The sequence below is a fragment of the Cryptomeria japonica genome, chromosome 2, assembly GCF_030272615.1.
Source record: "Cryptomeria japonica chromosome 2, Sugi_1.0, whole genome shotgun sequence".
Taxonomy (NCBI): Eukaryota; Viridiplantae; Streptophyta; class Pinopsida; order Cupressales; family Cupressaceae; genus Cryptomeria; species Cryptomeria japonica.
Genome location: NC_081406.1, coordinates 17,982,845 through 17,990,404, shown reverse-complemented (window position 1 = coordinate 17,990,404; position 7,560 = coordinate 17,982,845).

The window sequence follows — 7,560 nt, the reverse complement described above, 5'->3', positions numbered from 1 at the left end:
ATTTAAATGAGAAATAAGGCTAGAAGAGGATAAATGAATTAATTAAATAAATAAAGATTTATTTAATTAATAGAAGAATTAAGCTTAGATAATTAAATAAATAAAATATTTATTTAATTAGACATGACAATTTTGGGTGTCTACATTTTGCCCCTCTTTGAGACAATGCGGCTTGTCGCGTTGTTTCAAAGAAGATAAGATGGACTGATACAGAGTTGCCCCAAGATGGGAATGATATGCCCCCTCGAGAGATTGGATGAAAATGTCTGAAAAGATTGCAGACAATCTCTCGATAAGAAAGAAAGGCTAGAATAGATTGACCGGATAAAGTGACAGAGTCACGGGATAATGAAGACTGACTCGGAAAATGAAGGCGAGGGCTAGGGTAGGCTATAAGATAGACCACGGGGGAAATACATCCTCATTGTCATCTACACATCCATGAGAGATTAGAGTGCAGAGAGAGAAAAGAGCAACAATAGTCAGCAGCGATGGCTTTGGTTCATAGATTTGACCGTGTTCGCCAATTCTAGAGGCCAGCGGAGGCAGGAGAGCCGGTGAGTACCACAAAACCTCCTCGTACTTTGATGCATCTATTGTTGTCATTAATGCATACTAGGTAATGTAATAAATGCGCATTTATGTCAGGAAAGTGCGTTTGCATTTGAAAAGTATGAATTTGCATCTTCTAGGTCAAATCGGCAGTTCTGTGATGAACATACACTGTCGATTGGATAAGCTGCTGAGAGGATACACTCAAGCAGGTCCTCTAGGAAGACTAGGATAGATCAAGGCACTTTGTGATGAACAGTGAGTACCAAGATAAAGTACTTTGTGATGAACAGGGAGTACTAAAATATGAGCAGCACTTTGTGATGAACAGGGAGTGCAAATGTGAGCAGCACTTTGTGATGAACAGGGAGTGTCACACACGTAGTACTTTGTGATGAACAGTGAGTACCACTAGGATAAATAGCAACACTTTGTGATGAATAGTGTCACTAGGGTAGAAGCAACACTTTGTGATGAACAGTGAGTGTCACTAGGACTGACATGATTGATTTGCTTGACTGCAGGAGTATTTGCCGATGCTAGAGTCATGAGAGAGATTCCCATCGACTCAGAGGTTGCGACCTGAGTTGATAGCCGAGGACCGAGCTATGATTGAGGCTATGGGATTGAGACATATTTTGTATGTGCCTGAGTTTCGGGCGAACATGGGATTGCTGACTGCACTGGCTGAGAGATGGCACTCTGAGACGTGCACGTTTCATCTGCCGATGGGTGAGATGACAGTCACCCTGGAGGATGTATATAGGATTATGCGGATATCGATTGATGGGGAGCTGATTCAGTACGATCGAGACGGAGACAGGGATGCCCTTAGATGAGTGTTCTAGGATCCAAGACTAGAGATGAGGGTGGGACACGTGGCATGGGATACCATGACATGGACAAGATTAGCACTACCAATAGTGTTGGCAGGAGTTATCAGTGGGTTCCTTTGTATCAGTTTTGTACCATTTTGTATGATGATGTAGACACCTGCGGGTGATTGTAGCCATATGATTTTGATATCATTGTATCATGACATTATATATATATATATATATATATATATATATATATATATATATATATATATATATATATATATATATATATATATATATATATATATATATATATATATATATATATGAGATGATTCATCTTTGCGGCAACTATATGCATGTGTACATATGTGATGTATGTTTCTATGTGATGCTTATGATATGGATACAAATATGTATATGATACAATGCAATATATATATTTTTTTATTCTTTTATGTTTTATATGTGTATGCATGATGCAAATGTGAATGTAAGTAATGCAGATGAATATGATAATGCAAATGTAAATTGTGCTAACAGGTGTTGTGTGCAGGATGTGATGAAGTTGTGATATCTATATGTATGTATGAAATGCGTATATGTGGTAATGTGGGTGAAACTACATGAAATGCAAATGTTTTTGGTGTGTCATTATACTCAGTCATGTGATAGCAGGCTACGCGGACTCAAGAAGGACTATGGAGGTCAATCAAGAAAGGGGGGATGGAAGACAGAAGATATGAAAGTGAAAGAGCTTCTTGTGCGTTATCATCATTGAGCTTTATTATGGCAAGTAGGTTATGACAATCGAGGCATATGTTTGACCCAGAAAGTCATTGTACCTGTTTGCATGGAGATAAGATAGTCACAAACAAGGAATGCCCCAGTTCATGCTAGACTCACAGTGTCCTCATATCCTTGGACAAGTCATAGCATTACTAAAAGACAATCCACAGACAGCAAATACAAATAGGTGACGATACCCCATCCTCGCCTTTCTAGTCAAAGACATCCTGGAGATAGAATCTCTAGTCAAAGACATCCCAGAAAAGCTAAAAGACATGTCACCAAAAAAAAAGATGAAATCAAAATAAAACCAAGACTCGACACCAACATCCACTGTAGTCCTCAAGTTTAGTGTCTCTTGTCACTTGTATAAGTCTTATTTGATTGTGGTCACAATGTTTACTTTCATAGAAAGGATAGATAGCACTGAACCATAATGTTGTCTGAGTCTGTTGAAAGATTTGATTTGTTGAAGCCCATTGTTGCTGCTGTGTCTCATCTGAAACTGACTGAATCCATGAAACTGATACTTTATTGCGGAGAAGATGAAACTTTATTGCGGATCTGTGATGCAAATGTTGCTTATTGCGGATTGTGTGCGGATAGCCTGAAGGAAGCTGGAAGTAACGATTTTTTTATGTTTTATAATTTTTTTTTGTATTTTTGAATTAGGATATTCCGAAGAGCTATGTGTAGAACCTGCGAAGGTGCATGCTGTTGATAGGATCCTCCAAAGGTTCACCCTCTGTAGTTGAGAGCTGATATGCACCCGATCCATATGCTGCTGTAATAATGTAGGGACCAAGCCAGTTTGGTTCGAACTTGCCCTTCTTCTGTCTGTCTTGTTGATTTTTAGGATTTTCTCTAAGAACCAAGTCACCTACCTCAAATGTGCGAGGCTTGACTTTGTGATTGTAGTTGCATTTTTTCTTGACTGAATGATGTGTAGCTTGAGTGTCTGTCTTCCTTGATAAAGGAATTGAGATAGAATTACTAGTGTGTGGACTACACAGGCCCGTATGCGTGTCACCTAAAGAAGTTTGGGCATCACTGATAGCAAAGTCCTTCGAGGAAGCTCCATTAAAGGTCCATGATGTATCACCAAAAGGGGATGGATGTGTGGAACAAGTGGATGAGTTATGAAGGCTTATGACTGTGAAAAGAAGTGAAAGTAGGATAGCATGATGGAGACTTAGGATCAACAAGTATGTTTTTTGACTTAAAATTGTAGAACTTTTGCCCCTAGTTATTTTGATATTAGGGGAGATCAACTCTTTCTATTTTTGCTTCATAGGATTTTTATCCTTGACTTTGATTTTTGTGGAGTCTAGTAGCTTTTGATTTTGATTTGGACTAAAGGACTTTTCTTTATTATTGACTTTTAGATTTTTCTTTTCAAATCTTGATTTTTGATCCCCAATGAGTAAGGGCTTTTGTAATTCTTGTCGATCCAAGTCTGGAAGTGGAGTGGAAATGGAATGAGCAAATGAAATAGTAGAGCTATGTGAGTTCACAAGAGGGCTAGTGATACGCTCAATAGATTTTTTGTTGGAACCACTCTTAGGACTATTGATATCAAGAGTTGCTTGCACCACTAGAGGAGATTTGCATTCAGACTTAGTAGCCACAATACTAGGTGGTTCACACCCAATTCCTTGATATTGCAAATTGTTTGTAGATTGTTCATGTTGAATGAATGTGTTAGGAGATAGTGGGAGTTGATCAACATGAAAGATATACTCACAACATCCCATGTCTTTAAACTTTAACTTTTCTTTTAGCTCTGTTTGCTTTGATGTAGAAGCTTTTAAGGATTCTAGATCCACATATGCTGAAGATGGAATAGCTTCTCGATTAGCTGGAATTGTTATTTCTGATCTAGGTCGCAGATTGTTGCAATATATGAATGGATTTGGATCCGCTTTGACAGTCACTTCAACTCCATTGTGTGGAAACTTGATACATCGATGATATGTAGATGGGACTACCCTCATTTCATGAATCCAAGGACGTCCTAGCAATATGTTGTATGTGAGATCTAGATCAAGTACTTGACAAACCACATCCTTTGTAACTGGCCCAACTCTGAGAAGTAAGGTGATTGTGCCCTTGGATGAACGCTCTTCATCGTCATATGCCTTGATGGTGATTTTGTTTGTGGAATTCACAGCTTTATTAGAATATCCCAATTGTTTAATTGTGCTCAATGTACAAATGTTTAGACCTGCTCCTCCATCTATCAGGACTTGTTTGATTCTATGTTTGCGTATGAAGGCTTCAATGTGTAATGGCACATTATGTGGCTGACTTACGGATGCATCATCAGCTTCTGTGAATGTAAGGAAGTGTGGAATGGAAAGGTATCCCACCATGGCTTGAAACTAGTCCACGTTCAGATCAGTAGGAATGGCAGTATCTCTCAAAATTTTGTCAAGAATAGCTTTATGTGTGGGAGATATGTGTAATAACTCAAGGATTGAAATGAGTGTGGGTGTCTTCCCTAACTGTTCTACAAGGTCATACTCAGGTTTGGTTGATGAAGAAGCGGTGTTTTTTAGTTGGAGCACCTTGCAAAGTGATTTTACCTCGATGGGTTGTAACATGACATTCAGAGGTAGGTTCAGAAGAAGATCCAACACCTTTTAGGACAATCTTGGGTCTCTGGGTAGAATTCTCAGACGCTTTGTCCTTGATGATAATAGTAGAGATGTAATTGTCCATCGAGATGTGATTGATAGTTGAATCATAGTTATAAGATGCTCTGGTATAGTTGGTTTGATCCTCTGTGGCTTTAGCTTTTCCCTTGTCATGTTTTGGTAATGGTTCCTTAAACATCTCATGTTCTTGATTGGATGAATGTCCCTCAATCTCAATATCACCTCTATCAATGAGATCTTGTATGATGTTCTTCAATCAATGACAATTTCCTGTCTTATGACCCTTGCTCTTATGAAATTCACAATACTCATCATCATTCCACCAATTTGGTTTGACCTTTGGTTCATATGGAGGAAAATCTGGAACTGTGATCACCTTGTTTGCCACTAGCTTCTTGAAGACTGACTCAAGTGGTTCTCCCAATGGAGTGTACTTCCTTCGTGATCTAGAAGTTGTTTGAGTATTCACTTGATTGTTTATAGAACTTGATCCCGAAAAGATGAATTTGGGTCGCACTGTGTTGGCATCAACAACACCATCATTGACTGTGTTCTTGTTTTTATTCCAAAATCTTGGCTTGTCTTTTCCTTTAAAGTCATCTTTGTTTTCCTTGAATATTTTAATAATTCCTTGTTCAATTAGGACCTTCTCTATTGCTAAGCCTTTTTCAATGACGTCCTTGAAGGTAGACAAACAAGCTTTCCTTAAGTCATATCCAATGTCTTTGTTAACATTTTGTGTGAACATTTCTACCATTTGTTTTTGTGGAATTTCACAAGAGCATCTGCTGGCTAGATTTCTCCATCTTTGTAAAAATGATGCAAAAGACTCTCCCTCTTTTTGCTTGGTGTTGCACAAAGTAGTGACTGATATGTCTGTCTCTATGTTGTAGGAGAAATGTTGAATAAATGCCTCTGCTAAGTCACCCCATGACTTAATACCAGGTGGGAGTTGGGAGAACCATTCCATAGCTTGATCGCCTAAGCTTTGTGGGAATAATCTCATCAAGTATGTCTCTTCTGCTACTACCTCAATACAAGCTGTGAAAAATTGTCTTATGTGTGCCTTAGGATCCCCTTTTCCTCTATACTTATCAAATTTAGGCGTCACAAAGTGTGTAGGGAAAGGAGGCATTGGAATGCTCTTGTCAAATGGATAAGGACATATGTCTCTCATTGTGTATGTTGGCTTTGGTGTATTTATGTCCTCCATTTTCTTTTGTAAGTCCCTGATTTGTTGCTCCAAATTACTCTTAGGTGGAGATCGACTTCTTGCACCATACCCCATCTTTGAGACACCAATTTGAGGAGGAGCTTGTTGCATATATGGATGATATTGATCATACACATGTTCATATGGAGGAGGTCTATATTGATGCAGCATATATGGAGCACTTGGTATAGATTCATGTTGAGGAACCCCATATCTATTTTGCGCATGTATACCATATTCTACAGGTATGTCATGTTCCATTGTGTTGCCCCCAAATTTGACACGGGGTTTCCTTGTGTCCAAATTTTGAGCATGCCTTTGAACATCCCATTGTTTTGGTGGTTGATCCTTAGCATTAGTATGTGATTGAGCATATCTGTCTGCATAAGACTTCCATAATGGTCTACGAAGGTGAGTATCGTATGTTTGACCATGTGTATGTGGGATTTCTAGTTTTTGAAGCAAAGCTGATGGTGATTCAGGTACCATATGTGGTCCTCTATTTCCTCCACTATTAGGTCTCCTTTGATCCATATTGGAGTGAGGTTGTTGCAAAGGTCTATGTTCCATTATTTGAGACATGTCAAAATCATGAGGTATTTTGGCTCCACTTTGTGCCATCATTTGTAAGAAGTATTGTCTATCCCTCCTCATTATTTCCTCAACCAATCGATTGAAATGGGGATTCATAATGGATTCTTCCACATCTGCTGAATGTACTAAAAAGTTGTCCAAATTGTCATTTTGTGTAGCATTGTTGTTTATAGTGTCCATGTTCTCAATATTTGGAATGTTTCTATAGACATCCATGTCCGGCAATGTAGTGTGATCAGTATTGAAAAATAAATCATTGTCATACTCATAAGAACTCATGTTTGCGGACTCTTGAGCCTCTTTAGTTTCTCTCCTAGATTTTTGAAGACGGGTTTCAACCATGAACTAGGTATTGACCAAGATGTGTGAGACTAGATGAAAAAATGGAAAGAGTATGGAAGACTAAGAGTTGGATGGAATGTAAATGAATCTGAGGTGTACTTGCAAATGTCCAAAGTGTAAGACCAAGTATGTATGTAGTAGAGTAGGTGTGACTTCCAAAGAGAGGATAGTTTCTCTTGATGAGGTAAGCTGACCTTGACCCTAAGTAAGACCAAATGAGACCCAAAGGTAAGAAACCTTGATGAGGGACCACTTAGCAAAGTGTTGTTGTATGTAGTGTGTTGACAAAGTATGATGAGGACAAGCAAGTGACCTTTTGACCCAAGTTTAGACAAGTATGAATGTAAAATGAGATGTGAAGCAATGATGGACTATGTGAGACCCAAAGACAGGTTGAATGCTAGATGAAACCTGAAGAAACAACCTAGGAAGCTCAAGTATTCTGAAACTGATTTCTCTTGTTTGCTGGACTCTAAAATTTTTCCAATTTGTGAAGTTGTGACCAAATCTGAATGTTTGACTATTTTTCATGACAAGAGGACACAATGTTGATGAGGACTCAATGTTTGCAAGTGTTTAGACTCAAAATGAC